Source organism: Lissotriton vulgaris, chromosome 1_1, assembly GCF_964263255.1.
Source record: "Lissotriton vulgaris chromosome 1_1, aLisVul1.2, whole genome shotgun sequence".
Lineage (NCBI taxonomy): Eukaryota > Metazoa > Chordata > Amphibia > Caudata > Salamandridae > Lissotriton > Lissotriton vulgaris.
Window position 1 is genome coordinate 231,795,223 of NC_141685.1, and position 19,338 is coordinate 231,814,560.

General features: G+C 39.8%; 12 non-coding genes across 12 annotated transcripts; all 12 read right to left on the reverse strand.

Moving 5' to 3' along the window:
• Nucleotides 1–477: 477 nt before the first annotated feature.
• On the reverse strand, nucleotides 478–550 carry TRNAA-AGC (transfer RNA alanine (anticodon AGC)). The gene has a single exon. It is a non-coding gene; the product is annotated as a tRNA-Ala (tRNA).
• Nucleotides 551–1,114: 564 nt separating this feature from the next.
• Nucleotides 1,115–1,187, reverse strand: TRNAK-CUU (transfer RNA lysine (anticodon CUU)). Its single transcript has one exon. It is a non-coding gene; the product is annotated as a tRNA-Lys (tRNA).
• A 2,040-nt stretch (nucleotides 1,188–3,227) lies between these two features.
• TRNAK-CUU (transfer RNA lysine (anticodon CUU)) lies at nucleotides 3,228–3,300 on the reverse strand. Its single transcript has one exon. It is a non-coding gene; the product is annotated as a tRNA-Lys (tRNA).
• An 8,378-nt stretch (nucleotides 3,301–11,678) lies between these two features.
• TRNAK-CUU (transfer RNA lysine (anticodon CUU)) lies at nucleotides 11,679–11,751 on the reverse strand. Its single transcript has one exon. It is a non-coding gene; the product is annotated as a tRNA-Lys (tRNA).
• A 3,345-nt stretch (nucleotides 11,752–15,096) lies between these two features.
• Nucleotides 15,097–15,169, reverse strand: TRNAA-AGC (transfer RNA alanine (anticodon AGC)). The gene has a single exon. It is a non-coding gene; the product is annotated as a tRNA-Ala (tRNA).
• A 342-nt stretch (nucleotides 15,170–15,511) lies between these two features.
• On the reverse strand, nucleotides 15,512–15,584 carry TRNAK-CUU (transfer RNA lysine (anticodon CUU)). Its single transcript has one exon. It is a non-coding gene; the product is annotated as a tRNA-Lys (tRNA).
• A 149-nt stretch (nucleotides 15,585–15,733) lies between these two features.
• Nucleotides 15,734–15,806, reverse strand: TRNAK-CUU (transfer RNA lysine (anticodon CUU)). The gene has a single exon. It is a non-coding gene; the product is annotated as a tRNA-Lys (tRNA).
• Nucleotides 15,807–17,214: 1,408 nt separating this feature from the next.
• On the reverse strand, nucleotides 17,215–17,287 carry TRNAA-AGC (transfer RNA alanine (anticodon AGC)). Its single transcript has one exon. It is a non-coding gene; the product is annotated as a tRNA-Ala (tRNA).
• A 731-nt stretch (nucleotides 17,288–18,018) lies between these two features.
• On the reverse strand, nucleotides 18,019–18,091 carry TRNAA-AGC (transfer RNA alanine (anticodon AGC)). Its single transcript has one exon. It is a non-coding gene; the product is annotated as a tRNA-Ala (tRNA).
• A 342-nt stretch (nucleotides 18,092–18,433) lies between these two features.
• On the reverse strand, nucleotides 18,434–18,506 carry TRNAK-CUU (transfer RNA lysine (anticodon CUU)). The gene has a single exon. It is a non-coding gene; the product is annotated as a tRNA-Lys (tRNA).
• A 149-nt stretch (nucleotides 18,507–18,655) lies between these two features.
• Nucleotides 18,656–18,728, reverse strand: TRNAK-CUU (transfer RNA lysine (anticodon CUU)). The gene has a single exon. It is a non-coding gene; the product is annotated as a tRNA-Lys (tRNA).
• A 353-nt stretch (nucleotides 18,729–19,081) lies between these two features.
• On the reverse strand, nucleotides 19,082–19,154 carry TRNAA-AGC (transfer RNA alanine (anticodon AGC)). Its single transcript has one exon. It is a non-coding gene; the product is annotated as a tRNA-Ala (tRNA).
• Between the last annotated feature and the right edge of the window lie 184 nt (nucleotides 19,155–19,338).

Consider the following 19,338-nt stretch of genomic DNA (forward strand, 5'->3'; position numbering starts at 1 on the left):
ATCTCCATATTATGAGAGTCAATGCAATATTCAGGCAAAAATTACTCGTTTTCGCCCAACGTGGGACTCGAACCCACGACCCTGAGATTAAGAGCCTCATGCTCTACCGACTGAGCTAGCCGGGTTCCCTCCTCAAGACAGTATGCAGACCAATCCCTTTTTGTGAAGAAAATCAAATTCTGGCTATTCCTCTACTCTTGTTTTGCAAGGAAAGCCAGATTTATACATCCTTCAGAGGACAGAGTGTCAAAAAAAATAAGAGAAAATGAAAATGGAAGTTGAGAGAACTTCATTTTGAGATTGCATAAGAATTCAAATTCCTCTCACATGCTAAAGAATACCTGAACCCTTTTGATTAAACCACTTTAGTTGTTATAATGAGACCATATTTGAAAGCCATCTTTGATTTTTCTGTTCTTACTCTGCAATGACCTTGGCAATGACAAGTTAAAAATAAAATGTATGCAAATTTTATAATGGAGAATGCGGGCATCGATCCCGCTACCTCTCGCATGCTAAGCGAGCGCTCTACCATTTGAGCTAATTCCCCTGTGTGTTTAATCTGCATAACATGAAAAAAGTAACCTTATTGCCTTCCACACTTTATTTGAAGACCAATTGCCCATAACAGTGTTAAGTTCACTCCTAACTTATGCCTTACCCCCACTTATGGGATGTTTTACAGTTCAGGTTGGCCTGTTTACTACTCGAATATGAGTGATATTGCGGTGTGTTCATCTAGACTCATACCCTAGCTAATCTTGAAGTTAAATTTCCCACCAATGAGAAACCAAGGGAGATACCATTTTTGATAGTTATTGCATGTCTAATGCAAGAATATTCACCAGATTATGAGAGTCAATGCAATAATCCAGCAAAAATTACTCATTTTCACCCAACATGGGGCTCGAACCCACGACCCTGAGATTAAGTGTCTCATGCTCTACCGACTGAGCTAGCCGGGCTCCCACTTCAAGATGGTATGCAGACTAATTATTTTTTATGAAGGAAATCCATTCCTGGACAATTTTTGGGAGTTATTGCAGGTCTAATGCAAGATTAATCTCCATATTATGAGAGTCAATGCAATATTCAGGCAAAAATTACTCGTTTTCGCCCAACGTGGGGCTCGAACCCACGACCCTGAGATTAAGAGTCTCATGCTCTACCGACTGAGCTAGCCGGGCTCCCTCCTTAAGACAGTATGCAGACCAATCCCTTTTTGTGAAGAAAATCAAATCCTGGATATTCCTCTACTCTTGTTTTGCAAGGAAAGCCAGATTTATACATCCTTCAGAGGACAGAGTGTCAAAAAAAATAAGAGAAAATGAAAACGGAAGTTGTGAGAACTTCATTTTGAGATTGCATAAGAATTCAAATTCCTCTCACATGCTAAAGAATACCTGAACCCTTTTGATTAAACCACTTTAGTTGTTATAATGAGACCATATTTGAAAGCCATCTGTGATTTTTCTGTTCTTACTCTGCAATGACCTTGGCAATGACAAGTTAAAAATAAAATGTATGCAAATTTTATAATAGAGAATGCGGGCATCGATACCGCTACCTCTCACATGCTAAGCGAGCACTCTACCATTTGAGCTAATTCCCCTGTGTGTTTAATCTGCATAACATGAAAAAAGTAACCTTACTGCCTTACACACTTTATTTGAAGTCCAATTGCCCATAACAGTGTTCAGTTCACTCCTAACTTATGCCTTACCTTCACTTATGGGATGTTTTACAGTTCAGGTTGGCCTGTTTACTACTCGAATATGAGTGATATTGTGGTGTGTTCATCTAGACTCATACCCTACCTAATCTTGAAGTTAAATTTCCCACCAATGAGAAACCAAGGGAGATACCATTTTTGATAGTTATTGCATGTCTAATGCAAGAATAATCACCAGATTATGAGAGTCCAGCAAAAATTACTCATTTTCGCCCAACGTGGGGCTCTGAACCCACGACCCTGAGATTAAGAGTCTCATGCTCTACCGACTGAGCTAGCCGGGCTCCCACTTCAAGATGGTATGCAGACTAATCATTTTTTATGAAGGAAATCCATTCCTGGACAATTTTTGGGAGTTATTGCATGTCTATTGCAAGATTAATCTCCATATTATGAGAGTCAATGCAATATTCAGGCAAAAATTACTCGTTTTCGCCCAACATGGGGCTCGAACCCACGACCCTGAGATTAAGAGTCTCATGCTCTACCGACTGAGCTAGCCGGGTTCCCTCCTTAAGACAGTATGCAGACCAATTCCTTTTTGTGAAGAAAATCAAATCCTGGATATTCCTCTACTCTTGTTTTGCAAGGAAAGCCAGATTTATACATCCTTCAGAGGACAGAGTGTCAAAAAAAATAAGAGAAAATGAAAATGGAAGTTGTGAGAACTTCATTTTGAGATTGCATAAGAATTCAAATTCCTCTCACATGCTAAAGAATACCTGAACCCTTTTGATTAAACCACTTTAGTTGTTATAATGAGACCATATTTGAAAGCCATCTGTGATTTTTCTGTTCTTACTCTGCAATGACCTTGGCAATGACAAGTTAAAAATAAAATGTATGCAAATTTTATAATGGAGAATGCGGGCATCGATCCCGCTACCTCTCGCAAGCTAAGCCAGCGCTCTACCATTTGAGCTAATTCCCCTGTGTGTTTAATCTGCATAACATGAAAAAAGTAACCTCACTGCCTTACACACTTTATTTGAAGTCCAATTGCCCATAACAGTGTTCAGTTCACTCCTAACTTATGCCTTACCTTCACTTATGGGATGTTTTACAGTTCAGGTTGGCCTGTTTACTACTCGAATATGAGTGATATTGTGGTGTGTTCATCTAGACTCATACCCTACCTAATCTTGAAGTTAAATTTCCCACCAATGAGAAACCAAGGGAGATACCATTTTTGATAGTTATTGCATGTCTAATGCAAGAATATTCACCAGATTATGAGAGTCAATGCAATAATCCAGCAAAAATGACTCATTTTCACCCAACGTGGGGCTCAAACCCACGACCCTGAGATTAAGAGTCTCATGCTCTACGGACTGAGCTAGCCGGGCTCCTGCTTCAAGATGGTATGCAGACTAATCATTTTTTATGAAGGAAATCCATTCCTGGACAATTTTTGGGAGTTATTGCAGGTCTAATGCAAGATTAATCTCCATATTATGAGAGTCAATGCAATATTCAGGCAAAAATTACTCGTTTTCGCCCAACGTGGGGCTCGAACCCACGACCCTGAGATTAAGAGTCTCATGCTCTACCGACTGAGCTAGCCGGGCTCCCTCCTTAAGACAGTATGCAGACCAATCCCTTTTTGTGAAGAAAATCAAATCCTGGATATTCCTCTACTCTTGTTTTGCAAGGAAAGCCAGATTTATACATCCTTCAGAGGACAGAGTGTCAAAAAAAATAAGAGAAAATGAAAACGGAAGTTGTGAGAACTTCATTTTGAGATTGCATAAGAATTCAAATTCCTCTCACATGCTAAAGAATACCTGAACCCTTTTGATTAAACCACTTTAGTTGTTATAATGAGACCATATTTGAAAGCCATCTGTGATTTTTCTGTTCTTACTCTGCAATGACCTTGGCAATGACAAGTTAAAAATAAAATGTATGCAAATTTTATAATAGAGAATGCGGGCATCGATACCGCTACCTCTCACATGCTAAGCGAGCACTCTACCATTTGAGCTAATTCCCCTGTGTGTTTAATCTGCATAACATGAAAAAAGTAACCTTACTGCCTTACACACTTTATTTGAAGTCCAATTGCCCATAACAGTGTTCAGTTCACTCCTAACTTATGCCTTACCTTCACTTATGGGATGTTTTACAGTTCAGGTTGGCCTGTTTACTACTCGAATATGAGTGATATTGTGGTGTGTTCATCTAGACTCATACCCTACCTAATCTTGAAGTTAAATTTCCCACCAATGAGAAACCAAGGGAGATACCATTTTTGATAGTTATTGCATGTCTAATGCAAGAATAATCACCAGATTATGAGAGTCCAGCAAAAATTACTCATTTTCGCCCAACGTGGGGCTCTGAACCCACGACCCTGAGATTAAGAGTCTCATGCTCTACCGACTGAGCTAGCCGGGCTCCCACTTCAAGATGGTATGCAGACTAATCATTTTTTATGAAGGAAATCCATTCCTGGACAATTTTTGGGAGTTATTGCATGTCTATTGCAAGATTAATCTCCATATTATGAGAGTCAATGCAATATTCAGGCAAAAATTACTCGTTTTCGCCCAACATGGGGCTCGAACCCACGACCCTGAGATTAAGAGTCTCATGCTCTACCGACTGAGCTAGCCGGGTTCCCTCCTTAAGACAGTATGCAGACCAATTCCTTTTTGTGAAGAAAATCAAATCCTGGATATTCCTCTACTCTTGTTTTGCAAGGAAAGCCAGATTTATACATCCTTCAGAGGACAGAGTGTCAAAAAAAATAAGAGAAAATGAAAATGGAAGTTGTGAGAACTTCATTTTGAGATTGCATAAGAATTCAAATTCCTCTCACATGCTAAAGAATACCTGAACCCTTTTGATTAAACCACTTTAGTTGTTATAATGAGACCATATTTGAAAGCCATCTGTGATTTTTCTGTTCTTACTCTGCAATGACCTTGGCAATGACAAGTTAAAAATAAAATGTATGCAAATTTTATAATGGAGAATGCGGGCATCGATCCCGCTACCTCTCGCAAGCTAAGCCAGCGCTCTACCATTTGAGCTAATTCCCCTGTGTGTTTAATCTGCATAACATGAAAAAAGTAACCTCACTGCCTTACACACTTTATTTGAAGTCCAATTGCCCATAACAGTGTTCAGTTCACTCCTAACTTATGCCTTACCTTCACTTATGGGATGTTTTACAGTTCAGGTTGGCCTGTTTACTACTCGAATATGAGTGATATTGTGGTGTGTTCATCTAGACTCATACCCTACCTAATCTTGAAGTTAAATTTCCCACCAATGAGAAACCAAGGGAGATACCATTTTTGATAGTTATTGCATGTCTAATGCAAGAATATTCACCAGATTATGAGAGTCAATGCAATAATCCAGCAAAAATGACTCATTTTCACCCAACGTGGGGCTCAAACCCACGACCCTGATATTAAGAGTCTCATGCTCTACGGACTGAGCTAGCCGGGCTCCTGCTTCAAGATGGTATGCAGACTAATCATTTTTTATGAAGGAAATCCATTCCTGGACAATTTTTGGGAGTTATTGCAGGTCTAATGCAAGATTAATCTCCATATTATGAGAGTCAATGCAATATTCAGGCAAAAATTACTCTTTTTCGCCCAACGTGGGGCTCGAACACACAACCCTGAGATTAAGAGTCCCATGCTCTACCGACTGAGCTAGCCGGGCTCCCTCCTTAAGACAGTATGCAGACCAATCCCTTTTTGTGAAGAAAATCAAATCCTGGATATTCCTCTACTCTTGTTTTGCAAGGAAAGCCAGATTTATACATCCTTCAGAGGACAGAGTGTCAAAAAAAAAGAGAAAATGAAAATGGAAGTTGTGAGAACTTCATTTTGAGATTGCATAAGAATTCAAATTCCTCTCACATGCTAAAGAATACCTGAACCCTTTTGATTAAACCACTTTAGTTGTTATAATGAGACCATATTTGAAAGCCATCTGTGATTTTTCTGTTCTTACTCTGTAATGACCTTGGCAATGACAAGTTAAAAATAAAATGTATGCAAATTTTATAATGGAGAATGCGGGCATCGATCCCGCTACCTCTCGCATGCTAAGTGAGCGCTCTACCATTTGAGCTAATTCCCCTGTGTGTTTAATCTGCATAACATGAAAAAAGTAACCTTACTGCCTTCCACACTTTATTTGAAGTCCAATTGCCCATAACAGTGTTAAGTTCACTCCTAACTTATGCCTTACCTCCACTTATGGGATGTTTTACAGTTCAGGTTGGCCTGTTTACTACTCGAATATGAGTGATATTGCGGTGTGTTCATCTAGACTCATACCCTAGCTAATCTTGAAGTTAAATTTCCCACCAATGAGAAACCAAGGGAGATACCATTTTTGATAGTTATTGCATGTCTAATGCAAGAATATTCACCAGATTATGAGAGTCAATGCAATAATCCAGCAAAAATTACTCATTTTCGCCCAACGTGGGGCTCGAACCCACGACCCTGAAATTAAGAGTCTCATGCTCTACCGACTGAGCTAGCCAGGCTCCCACTTCAAGATGGTATGCAGACTAATTATTTTTTATGAAGGAAATCCATTCCTGGACAATTTTTGGGAGTTATTGCAGGTCTAATGCAAGATTAATCTCCATATTATGAGAGTCAATGCAATATTCAGGCAAAAATTACTCTTTTTCGCCCAACGTGGGGCTCGAACACACGACCCTGAGATTAAGAGTCTCATGCTCTACCGACTGAGCTAGCCGGGCTCCCTCCTTAAGACAGTATGCAGACCAATCCCTTTTTGTGAAGAAAATCAAATCCTGGATATTCCTCTACTCTTGTTATGCAAGGAAAGCCAGATTTATACATCCTTCAGAGGACAGAGTGTCAAAAAAATAAGAGAAAATGAAATTGGAAGTTGTGAGAACTTCATTTTGAGATTGCATAAGAATTCAAATTCCTCTCACATGCTATAGAATACCTGAACCCTTTTGATTAAACCACTTTAGTTGTTATAATGAGACCATATTTGAAAGCCATCTGTGATTTTTCTGTTCTTACTCTGCAATGACCTTGGCAATGACAAGTTAAAAATAAAATGTATGCAAATTTTATAATGGAGAATGCGGGCATCGATACCGCTACCTCTTGCATGCTAAGCGAGCGCTCTACCATTTGAGCTAATTCCCCTGTGTGTTTAATCTGCATAACATGAAAAAAGTAACCTAACTGCCTTACACACTTTATTTGAAGTCCAATTGCCCATAACAGTGTTCAGTTCACTCCTAACTTATGCCTTACCTTCACTTATGGGATGTTTTACAGTTCAGGTTGGCCTGTTTACTACTCGAATATGAGTGATATTGTGGTGTGTTCATCTAGACTAATACCCTACCTAATCTTGAAGTTAAATTTCCCACCAATGAGAAACCAAGGGAGATACCATTTTTGATAGTTATTGCATGTCTAATGCAAGAATAATCACCAGATTATGAGAGTCCAGCAAAAATTACTTATTTTCGCCCAACGTGGGGCTCGAACCCACGACCCTGAGATTAAGAGTCTCATGCTCTACCGACTGAGCTAGCCAGGCTCCCACTTCAAGATTTTATGCAGACTAATCATTTTTTATGAAGGAAATCCATTCCTGGACAATTTTTGGGAGTTATTGCATGTCTATTGCAAGATTAATCTCCATATTATGAGAGTCAATGCAATATTCAGGCAAAAATTGCTCGTTTTCGCCCAACGTGGGGCTCGAACCCACGACCCTGAGATTAAGAGTCTCATGCTCTACCGACTGAGCTAGCCGGGTTCCCTCCTTAAGACAGTATGCAGACCAATTCCTTTTTGTGAAGAAAATTAAATCCTGGATATTCCTCTACTCTTGTTTTGCAAGGAAAGCCAGATTTATACATCCTTCAGAGGACAGAGTGTCAAAAAAAATAAGAGAAAATGAAAATGGAAGTTGTGAGAACTTCATTTTGAGATTGCATAAGAATTCAAATTCCTCTCACATGCTAAAGAATACCTGAACCCTTTGGATTAAACCACTTTAGTTGTTATAATGAGACCATATTTGAAAGCCATCTGTGATTTTTCTGTTCTTACTCTGCAATGACCTTGGCAATGACAAGTTAAAAATAAAATGTATGCAAATTTTATAATGGAGAATGCGGGCATCGATACCGCTACCTCTCGCATGCTAAGCGAGCGCTCTACCATTTGAGCTAATTCCCCTGTGTGTTTAATCTGCATAACATGAAAAAAGTAACCTCACTGCCTTACACACTTTATTTGAAGTCCAATTGCCCATAACAGTGTTCAGTTCACTCCTAACTTATGCCTTACCTTCACTTATGGGATGTTTTACAGTTCAGGTTGGCCTGTTTACTACTCGAATATGAGTGATATTGTGGTGTGTTCATCTAGACTCATACCCTAGCTAATCTTGAAGTTAAATTTCCCACCAATGAGAAACCAAGGGAGATACCATTTTTGATAGTTATTGCATGTCTAATGCAAGAATATTCACCAGATTATGAGAGTCAATGCAATAATCCAGCAAAAATTACTCATTTTCACCTAACGTGGGGCTCAAACCCACGACCCTGAGATTAAGAGTCTCATGCTCTACGGACTGAGCTAGCCGGGCTCCTGCTTCAAGATGGTATGCAGACTAATCATTTTTTATGAAGGAAATCCATTCCTGGACAATTTTTGGGAGTTATTGCAGGTCTAATGCAAGATTAATCTCCATATTATGAGAGTCAATGCAATATTCAGGCAAAAATTACTCTTTTTCGCCCAACGTGGGGCTCGAACACACGACCCTGAGATTAAGAGTCCCATGCTCTACCGACTGAGCTAGCCGGGCTCCCTCCTTAAGACAGTATGCAGACCAATCCCTTTTTGTGAAGAAAATCAAATCCTGGATATTCCTCTACTCTTGTTTTGCAAGGAAAGCCAGATTTATACATCCTTCAGAGGACAGAGTGTCAAAAAAAAAGAGAAAATGAAAATGGAAGTTGTGAGAACTTCATTTTGAGATTGCATAAGAATTCAAATTCCTCTCACATGCTAAAGAATACCTGAACCCTTTTGATTAAACCACTTTAGTTGTTATAATGAGACCATATTTGAAAGCCATCTGTGATTTTTCTGTTCTTACTCCGTAATGACCTTGGCAATGACAAGTTAAAAATAAAATGTATGCAAATTTTATAATGGAGAATGCGGGCATCGATCCCGCTACCTCTCGCATGCTAAGTGAGCGCTCTACCATTTGAGCTAATTCCCCTGTATGTTTAATCTGCATAACATGAAAAAAGTAACCTTACTGCCTTCCACACTTTATTTGAAGTCCAATTGCCCATAACAGTGTTAAGTTCACTCCTAACTTATGCCTTACCTCCACTTATGGGATGTTTTACAGTTCAGGTTGGCCTGTTTACTACTCGAATATGAGTGATATTGCGGTGTGTTCATCTAGACTCATACCCTAGCTAATCTTGAAGTTAAATTTCCCACCAATGAGAAACCAAGGGAGATACCATTTTTGATAGTTATTGCATGTCTAATGCAAGAATATTCACCAGATTATGAGAGTCAATGCAATAATCCAGCAAAAATTACTCATTTTCGCCCAACGTGGGGCTCGAACCCACGACCCTGAAATTAAGAGTCTCATGCTCTAACGACTGAGCTAGCCAGGCTCCCACTTCAAGATGGTATGCAGACTAATTATTTTTTATGAAGGAAATCCATTCCTGGACAATTTTTGGGAGTTATTGCAGGTCTAATGCAAGATTAATCTCCATATTATGAGAGTCAATGCAATATTCAGGCAAAAATTACTCTTTTTCGCCCAACGTGGGGCTCGAACACACGACCCTGAGATTAAGAGTCTCATGCTCTACCGACTGAGCTAGCCGGGCTCCCTCCTTAAGACAGTATGCAGACCAATCCCTTTTTGTGAAGAAAATCAAATCCTGGATATTCCTCTACTCTTGTTTTGCAAGGAAAGCCAGATTTATACATCCTTCAGAGGACAGAGTGTCAAAAAAATAAGAGAAAATGAAATTGGAAGTTGTGAGAACTTCATTTTGAGATTGCATAAGAATTCAAATTCCTCTCACATGCTATAGAATACCTGAACCCTTTTGATTAAACCACTTTAGTTGTTATAATGAGACCATATTTGAAAGCCATCTGTGATTTTTCTGTTCTTACTCTGCAATGACCTTGGCAATGACAAGTTAAAAATAAAATGTATGCAAATTTTATAATGGAGAATGCGGGCATCGATACCGCTACCTCTCGCATGCTAAGCAAGCGCTCTACCATTTGAGCTAATTCCCCTGTGTGTTTAATCTGCATAACATGAAAAAAGTAACCTAACTGCCTTACACACTTTATTTGAAGTCCAATTGCTCATAACAGTGTTCAGTTCACTCCTAACTTATGCCTTACCTTCACTTATGGGATGTTTTACAGTTCAGGTTGGCCTGTTTACTACTCGAATATGAGTGATATTGTGGTGTGTTCATCTAGACTAATACCCTACCTAATCTTGAAGTTAAATTTCCCACCAATGAGAAACCAAGGGAGATACCATTTTTGATAGTTATTGCATGTCTAATGCAAGAATAATCACCAGATTATGAGAGTCCAGCAAAAATTACTTATTTTCGCCCAACATGGGGCTCGAACCCACGACCCTGAGATTAAGAGTCTCATGCTCTACCGACTGAGCTAGCCAGGCTCCCACTTCAAGATTTTATGCAGACTAATCATTTTTTATGAAGGAAATCCATTCCTGGACAATTTTTGGGAGTTATTGCATGTCTATTGCAAGATTAATCTCCATATTATGAGAGTCAATGCAATATTCAGGCAAAAATTACTCGTTTTCGCCCAACGTGGGGCTCGAACCCACGACCCTGAGATTAAGAGTCTCATGCTCTACCGACTGAGCTAGCCGGCTTCCCTCCTTAAGACAGTATGCAGACCAATTCCTTTTTGTGAAGAAAATCAAATCCTGGATATTCCTCTACTCTTGTTTTGCAAGGAAAGCCAGATTTATACATCCTTCAGAGGACAGAGTGTCAAAAAAAATAAGAGAAAATGAAAATGGAAGTTGTGAGAACTTCATTTTGAGATTGCATAAGAATTCAAATTCCTCTCACATGCTAAAGAATACCTGAACCCTTTTGATTAAACCACTTTAGTTGTTATAATGAGACCATATTTGAAAGCCATCTGTGATTTTTCTGTTCTTACTCTGCAATGACCTTGGCAATGACAAGTTAAAAATAAAATGTATGCAAATTTTATAATGGAGAATGCGGGCATCGATACCACTACCTCTCGCATGCTAAGCGAGCGCTCTACCATTTGAGCTAATTCCCCTGTGTGTTTAATCTGCATAACATGAAAAAAGTAACCTCACTGCCTTACACACTTTATTTGAAGTCCAATTGCCCATAACAGTGTTCAGTTCACTCCTAACTTATGCCTTACCTCCACTTATGGGATGTTTTACAGTTCAGGTTGGCCTGTTTACTACTCGAATATGAGTGATATTGTGGTGTGTTCATCTAGACTCATACCCTAGCTAATCTTGAAGTTAAATTTCCCACCAATGAGAAACCAAGGAAGATACCATTTTTGATAGTTATTGCATGTCTAATGCAAGAATATTCACCAGATTATGAGAGTCAATGCAATAATCCAGCAAAAATTACTCATTTTCGCCCAACGCGGGGCTCGAACCCACGACCCTGAGATTAAGAGTCTCATGCTCTACCGACTGAGCTAGCCGGGCTCCCACTACAGGTATGCAGACTCATCATTTTTTATAAAGGAAATCCATTCCTGGACAATTTTTGGGAGTTATTGCAGGTCTAATGCAAGATTAATCTCCATATTATGAGAGTCAATGCAATATTCAGGCAAAAATTACTCGTTTTCGCCCAACGTGGGGCTCGAACCCACGACCCTGAGATTAAGAGTCTCATGCTCTACCGACTGAGCTAGCCGGGCTCCCTCCTTAAGACAGTATGCAGACCAATCCCTTTTTGTGAAGAAAATCAAATCCTGGATATTCCTCTACTCTTGTTTTGCAAGGAAAGCCAGATTTATACATCCTTCAGAGGACAGAGTGTCAAAAAAAATAAGAGAAAATGAAAACGGAAGTTGTGAGAACTTCATTTTGAGATTGCATAAGAATTCAAATTCCTCTCACATGCTAAAGAATACCTGAACCCTTTTGATTAAACCACTTTAGTTGTTATAATGAGACCATATTTGAAAGCCATCTGTGATTTTTCTGTTCTTACTCTGCAATGACCTTGGCAATGACAAGTTAAAAATAAAATGTATGCAAATTTTATAATGGAGAATGCGGGCATCGATACCGCTACCTCTCGCATGCTAAGCGAGCGCTCTACCATTTGAGCTAATTCCCCTGTGTGTTTAATCTGCATAACATGAAAAAAGTAACCTCACTGCCTTACACACTTTATTTGAAGTCCAATTGCCCATAACAGTGTTCAGTTCACTCCTAACTTATGCCTTACCTTCACTTATGGGATGTTTTACAGTTCAGGTTGGCCTGTTTATTACTCGAATATGAGTGATATTGTGGTGTGTTCATCTAGACTCATACCCTAGCTAATCTTGAAGTTAAATTTCCCACCAATGAGAAACCAAGGGAGATACCATTTTTGATAGTTATTGCATGTCTAATGCAAGAATATTCACCAGATGTATGTATGTATGTATATGTATGTATAACACACTTGTAAAGCGCTTGCTGTCACCCAACGGGCATCCTGGCGCTGAGATCTAACAGGTCCTGAAGCACAATCAAGAGAGGGATCAGAGAGGAATTATCCTAGCCTGGGGAATAAATGAGTTTTTAAAAGTTTTTTAAAAGAAAGGAGGTCTCCCACACATCTAAGCGATAGTGGCAAGTCGTTCCACAATTTGGCTGCCGTGAAACCAAAAGAACGGCCACCCATTCGCTTTCTCTGGAATTTGGGAACAACCGCCAAATAGGCGGAGGCGGACCGGAGAGCTCTAGCGGGGATGTACCATGTGAACATCTCCCGCAGGGGCAACGGTCCCGAATCATGTAGGGCCCGAAAAACCAAACAGAGCGCCTTAAATTCAATCCGTTGAAGGATAGGAAGCCAGTGTAAATCTCTGAGAGCTGCGGAGGAGGAATCAAAGCGGCGTCGGGAGAGTGCTAACTTAGCCGCAAAGTTCTGCACTCTTTGCAACTTACCTATCGCCGTGGCAGGTGCCCCCAGAAGTAGTGCATTGCAGTAATCCAGTCTGCTAAGGATAATGCTGCGCACTACTTCTGGTCTGGCATTGGCAGGGAGCAAAGGAAGAATCTTCCTGAGAGAGCGCAAAAGGCCCATGCAGGTGGATACTGTTTTATCAATGAAACCGTCCAGTTGAAGACTTGGTTCCATTGTCACACCTAGATTCCGAACCGAGGTTGCTACTGCCGCCGTGCCCTGAAAGGAAGAAGGCCAAAAGTCCTGTGGCAAAGATCGAGGGACCCGGTCCACTGAGCAGTGTAACACCTCTGTCTTAGTGCTGTTAAATTGCAGCGAGTTGTTGCTCAGCCATGTTGCCGTGGTGACCATTATGAGAGTCAATGCAATAATCCAGCAAAAATTACTCATTTTCACCCAACGTGGGGCTCGAACCCACGACCCTGAAATTAAGAGTCTCATGCTCTACCGATTGAGCTAGCCAGGCTCCCACTTCAAGATAGTATGCAGACTAATTATTTTTTATGAAGGAAATCCATTCCTGGACAATTTTTGGGAGTTATTGCAGGTCTAATGCAAGATTAATCTCCATATTATGAGAGTCAATGCAATATTCAGGCTTGTTTTCGCCCAACGTGGGGCTCGAACCCACGACCCTGAGATTAAGAGTCTCATGCTCTACTGACTGAGCTAGCCGGGTTCCCTCCTTAAGACAGTATGCAGACCAATTCCTTTTTGTGAAGAAAATCAAATCCTGGATATTCCTCTACTCTTGTTTTGCAAGGAAAGCCAGATTTATACATCCTTCAGAGGACAGCGTGTCAAAAAAAATAAGAGAAAATGAAAATGGAAGTTGTGAGAACTTCATTTTGAGATTGCATAAGAATTCAAATTCCTCTCACATGCTAAAGAATACCTGAACCCTTTTGATTAAACCACTTTAGTTGTGATAATGAGACCATATTTGAAAGCCATCTGTGATTTTTCTGTTCTTACTCTGCAATGACCTTGGCAATGACAAGTTAAAAATAAAATGCATGCAAATTTTATAATGGAGAATGCGGGCATTGATACCGCTACCTCTCGCATGCTAAGCGAGCGCTCTACCATTTGAGCTAATTCCCCTGTGTGTTTAATCTGCATAACATGAAAAAAGTAACCTCACTGCCTTACACACTTTATTTGAAGTCCAATTGCCCATAACAGTGTTCAGTTCACTCCTAACTTATGCCTTACCTTCACTTATGGGATGTTTTACAGTTCAGGTTGGCCTGTTTACTACTCGAATATGAGTGATATTGTGGTGTGTTCATCTAGACTCATACCCTACCTAATCTTGAAGTTAAATTTCCCACCGATGAGAAACCAAGGGAGATACCATTTTTGATAGTTATTGCATGTCTAATGCAAGAATAATCACCAGATTATGAGAGTCCAGCAAATATTACTCATTTTCGCCCAACGTGGGGCTCGAACCCACAACCCTGTGATTAAGAGTCTCATGCTCTACCGACTGAGCTAGCCGGTCTCCCACTTCAAGATGGTATGCAGACTAATCATTTTTTATGAAGGAAATCCATTCCTGGACAATTTTTGGGAGTTATTGCATGTCTATTGCAAGATTAATCTCCATATTATGAGAGTCAATGCAATATTCAGGCAAAAATTACTCGTTTTCGCCCAACGTGGGGCTCGAACCCACGACCCTGAGATTAAGAGTCTCATGCTCTACCGACTGAGCTAGCCGGGTTCCCTCCTTAAGACAGTATGCAGACCAATTCCTTTTTGTGAAGAAAATCAAATCCTGGATATTCCTCTACTCTTGTTTTGCAAGGAAAGCCAGATTTATACATCCTTCAGAGGACAGAGTGTCAAAAAAAATAAGAGAAAATGAAAATGGAAGTTGTGAGAACTTCATTTGAGATTGCATAAGAATTCAAATTCCTCTCACATGCTAAAGAATACCTGAACCCTTTTGATTAAACCACTTTAGTTGTTATAATGAGACCATATTTGAAAGCCATCTGTGATTTTTCTGTTCTTACTCTGCAATGACCTTGGCAATGACAAGTTAAAAATAAAATGTATGCAAATTTTATAATGGAGAATGCGGGCATCGATCCCGCTACCTCTCGCATGCTAAGCGAGCGCTCTACCATTTGAGCTAATTCCCCTGTGTGTTTAATCTGCATAACATGAAAAAAGTAACCTTATTGCCTTCCACACTTTATTTGAAGTCCAATTGCCCATAACAGTGTTAAGTTCACTCCTAACTTATGCCTTACCTCCACTTATGGGATGTTTTACAGTTCAGGTTGGCCTGTTTACTACTCGAATATGAGTGATATTGCGGTGTGTTCATCTAGACTCATACCCTAGCTAATCTTGAAGTTACATTTCCCACCAATGAGAAACCAAGGGAGATACCATTTTTGATAGTTATTGCATGTCTAATGCAAGAATATTCACCAGATTATGAGAGTCAATGCAATAATCCAGCAAAAAGTACTCATTTTCGCCCAACGTGGGGCTCGAACCCACGACCCTGAGATTAAGAGTCTCATGCTCTACCGACTGAGCTAGCCGGGCTCCCACTTCAAGATGGTATGCAGACTAATCATTTTTTATGAAGGAAATCCATTCCTGGACAATTTTTGGGAGTTATTGCAGGTCTAATGCAAGATTAATCTCCATATTATGAGAGTCAATGCAATATTCAGGCAAAAATTACTCATTTTCGCCCAACGTGGGGCTCGAACCCACGACCCTGAGATTAAGAGTCTCATGCTCTACCGACTGAGCTAGCCGGGCTCCCTCCTTAAGACAGTATGCAGACCAATCCCTTTTTGTGAAGAAAATCAAATCCTGGATATTCCTCTACTCTTGTTTTGCAAGGAAAGCCAGATTTATACATCCTTCAGAGGACAGAGTGTCAAAAAAAAATAAGAGAAAATGAAAACGGAAGTTGTGAGAACTTCATTTTGAGATTGCATAAGAATTCAAATTCCTCTCACATGCTAAAGAATACCTGAACCCTTTTGATTAAACCACTTTAGTTGTTATAATGAGACCATATTTGAAAGCCATCTGTGATTTTTCTGTTCTTACTCTGCAATGACCTTGGCAATGACAAGTTAAAAATAAAATGTATGCAAATTTTATAATGCGGGCATCGATCCCGCTACCTCTCGCATGCTAAGCGAGCGCTCTACCATTTGAGCTAATTCCCCTGTGTGTTTAATCTGCCTTACCATGAAAAAAGTAACCTCACTGCCTTCCACACTTTATTTGAAGTCCAATTGCCCATAACAGTGTTCAGTTCACTCCTAACTTATGCCTTACCTTCACTTATGGGATGTTTTACAGTTCAGGTTGGCCTGTTTACTACTCGAATATGAGTGATATTGTGGTGTGTTCATCTAGACTCATACCCTAGCTAATCTTGAAGTTAAATTTCCCACCAATGAGAAACCAAGGGAGATACCATTTTTGATAGTTATTGCATGTCTAATGCAAGAATATTCACCAGATTATGAGAGTCAATGCAATAATCCAGCAAAAATTACTCATTTTCGCCCAATGTGGGGCTCGAACCCACGACCCTGAAATTAAGAGTCTCATGCTCTACCGACTGAGCTAGCCAGGCTCCCACTTCAAGATGGTATGCAGACTAATTATTTTTTATGAAGGAAATCCATTCCTGGACAATTTTGGGGAGTTATTGCAGGTCTAATGCAAGATTAATCTCCATATTATGAGAGTCAATGCAATATTCAGGCAAAAATTACTCTTTTTCGCCCAACGTGGGGCTCGAACACACGACCCTGAGATTAAGAGTCTCATGCTCTACCGACTGAGCTAGCCGGGCTCCCTCCTTAAGACAGTATGCAGACCAATCCCTTTTTGTGAAGAAAATCAAATCCTGGATATTCCTCTACTCTTGTTTTGCAAGGAAAGCCAGATTTATACATCCTTCAGAGGACAGAGTGTCAAAAAAATAAGAGAAAATGCAAATGGAAGTTGTGAGAACTTCATTTTGAGATTGCATAAGAATTCAAATTCCTCTCACATGCTAAAGAATACCTGAACCCTTTTGATTAAACCACTTTAGTTGTTATAATGAGACCATATTTGAAAGCCATCTGTGATTTTTCTGTTCTTACTCTGCAATGACCTTGGCAATGACAAGTTAAAAATAAAATGTATGCAAATTTTATAATGGAGAATGCGGGAATCGATCCCGCTACCTCTCGCATGCTAAGCGAGCGCTCTACCATTTGAGCTAATTCCCCTGTGTGTTTAATCTGCATAACATTAAAAAAAGTAACCTTACTGCCTTCCACACTTTATTTGAAGTCCAATTGCCCATAACAGTGTTAAGTTCACTCCTAACTTATGCCTTACCTCCAGCTTATGGGATGTTTTACAGTTCAGGTTGGCCTGTTTACTACTCGAATATGAGTGATATTGCGGTGTGTTCATCTAGACTCATACCCAAGCTAATCTTGAAGTTAAATTTCCCACCAATGAGACACCAAGGGAGATACCATTTCTGATAGTTATTGCATGTCTAATGCAAGAATAATCACCAGATTATGAGCCCAACGTGGGGCTCGAACCCACGACCCTGAGATTAAGAGTCTCATGCTCTACCGACTGAGCTAGCCGGGCTCCCTCCTTAAGACAGTATGCAGACCAATCCCTTTTTGTGAAGAAAATCAAATCCTGGATATTCCTCTACTCTTGTTTTGCAAGGAAAGCCAGATTTATACATCCTTCAGAGGACAGTGTCAAAAAAAAAATAAGAGAAAATGAAAACGGAAGTTGTGAGAACTTCATTTTGAGATTGCATAAGAATTCAAATTCCTCTCACATGCTAAAGAATACCTGAACCCTTTTGATTAAACCACTTTAGTTGTTATAATGAGACCATATTTGAAAGCCATCTGTGATTTTTCTGTTTTTACTCTGCAATGACCTTGGCAATGACAAGTTAAAAATAAAATGTATGCAAATTTTATAATGGAGAATGCGGGATTCGATCCCGCTACCTCTCGCATGCTAAGCGAGCGCTCTACCATTTGAGCTAATTCCCCTGAGTGTTTAATCTGCATAACATGAAAAAAGTAACCTCACTGCCTTCCACACTTTATTTGAAGTCCAATTGCCCATAACAGTGTTAAGTTCACTCCTAACTTATGCCTTACCTCCACTTATGGGATGTTTTACAGTTCAGGTTGGCCTGTTTACTACTCGAATATGAGTGATATTGCGGTGTGTTCATCTAGACTCATACCCTAGCTAATCTTGAAGTTAAATTTCCCACCAATGAGAAACCAAGGGAGATACCATTTTTGATAGTAATTGCATGTCTGATGCAAGAATATTCACCAGATTATGAGAGTCAATGCAATAATCCAGCAAAAATTACTCATTTTCGCCCAACGTGGGGCTCGAACCCACGACCCTGAGATTAAGAGTCTCATGCTCTACCGACTGAGCTAGCCGGGCTCCCACTTCAAGATGGTATGCAGACTAATCATTTTTTATGAAGGAAATCCATTCCTGGACAATTTTTGGGAGTTATTGCAGGTCTAATGCAAGATTAATCTCCATATTATGAGAGTCAATGCAATATTCAGGCAAAAATTACTCGTTTTCGCCCAACGTGGGGCTCGAACCCACGACCCTGAGATTAAGAGTCTCATGCTCTACCGACTGAGCTAGCCGGGCTCCCTCCTTAAGACAGTATGCAGACCAATCCCTTTTTGTGAAGAAAATCAAATCCTGGATATTCCTCTACTCTTGTTTTGCAAGGAAAGCCAGATTTATACATCCTTCAGAGGACAGAGTGTCAAAAAAAAATAAGAGAAAATGAAAACGGAAGTTGTGAGAACTTCATTTTGAGATTGCATAAGAATTCAAATTCCTCTCACATGCTAAAGAATACCTGAACCCTTTTGATTAAACCACTTTAGTTGTTATAATGAGACCATATTTGAAAGCCATCTGTGATTTTTCTGTTCTTACTCTGCAATGACCTTGGCAATGACAAGTTAAAAATAAAATGTATGCAAATTTTATAATGGAGAATGCGGGCATCGATCCCGCTACCTCTCGCATGCTAAGCGAGCGCTCTACCATTTGAGCTAATTCCCCTGTGTGTTTAATCTGCATAACATGAAAAAAGTAACCTCACTGCCTTCCACACTTTATTTGAAGTCCAATTGCCCATAACAGTGTTCAGTTCACTCCTAATTTATGCCTTACCTTCACTTATGGGATGTTTTACAGTTCAGGTTGGCCTGTTTACTACTCGAATATGAGTGATATTGTGGTGTGT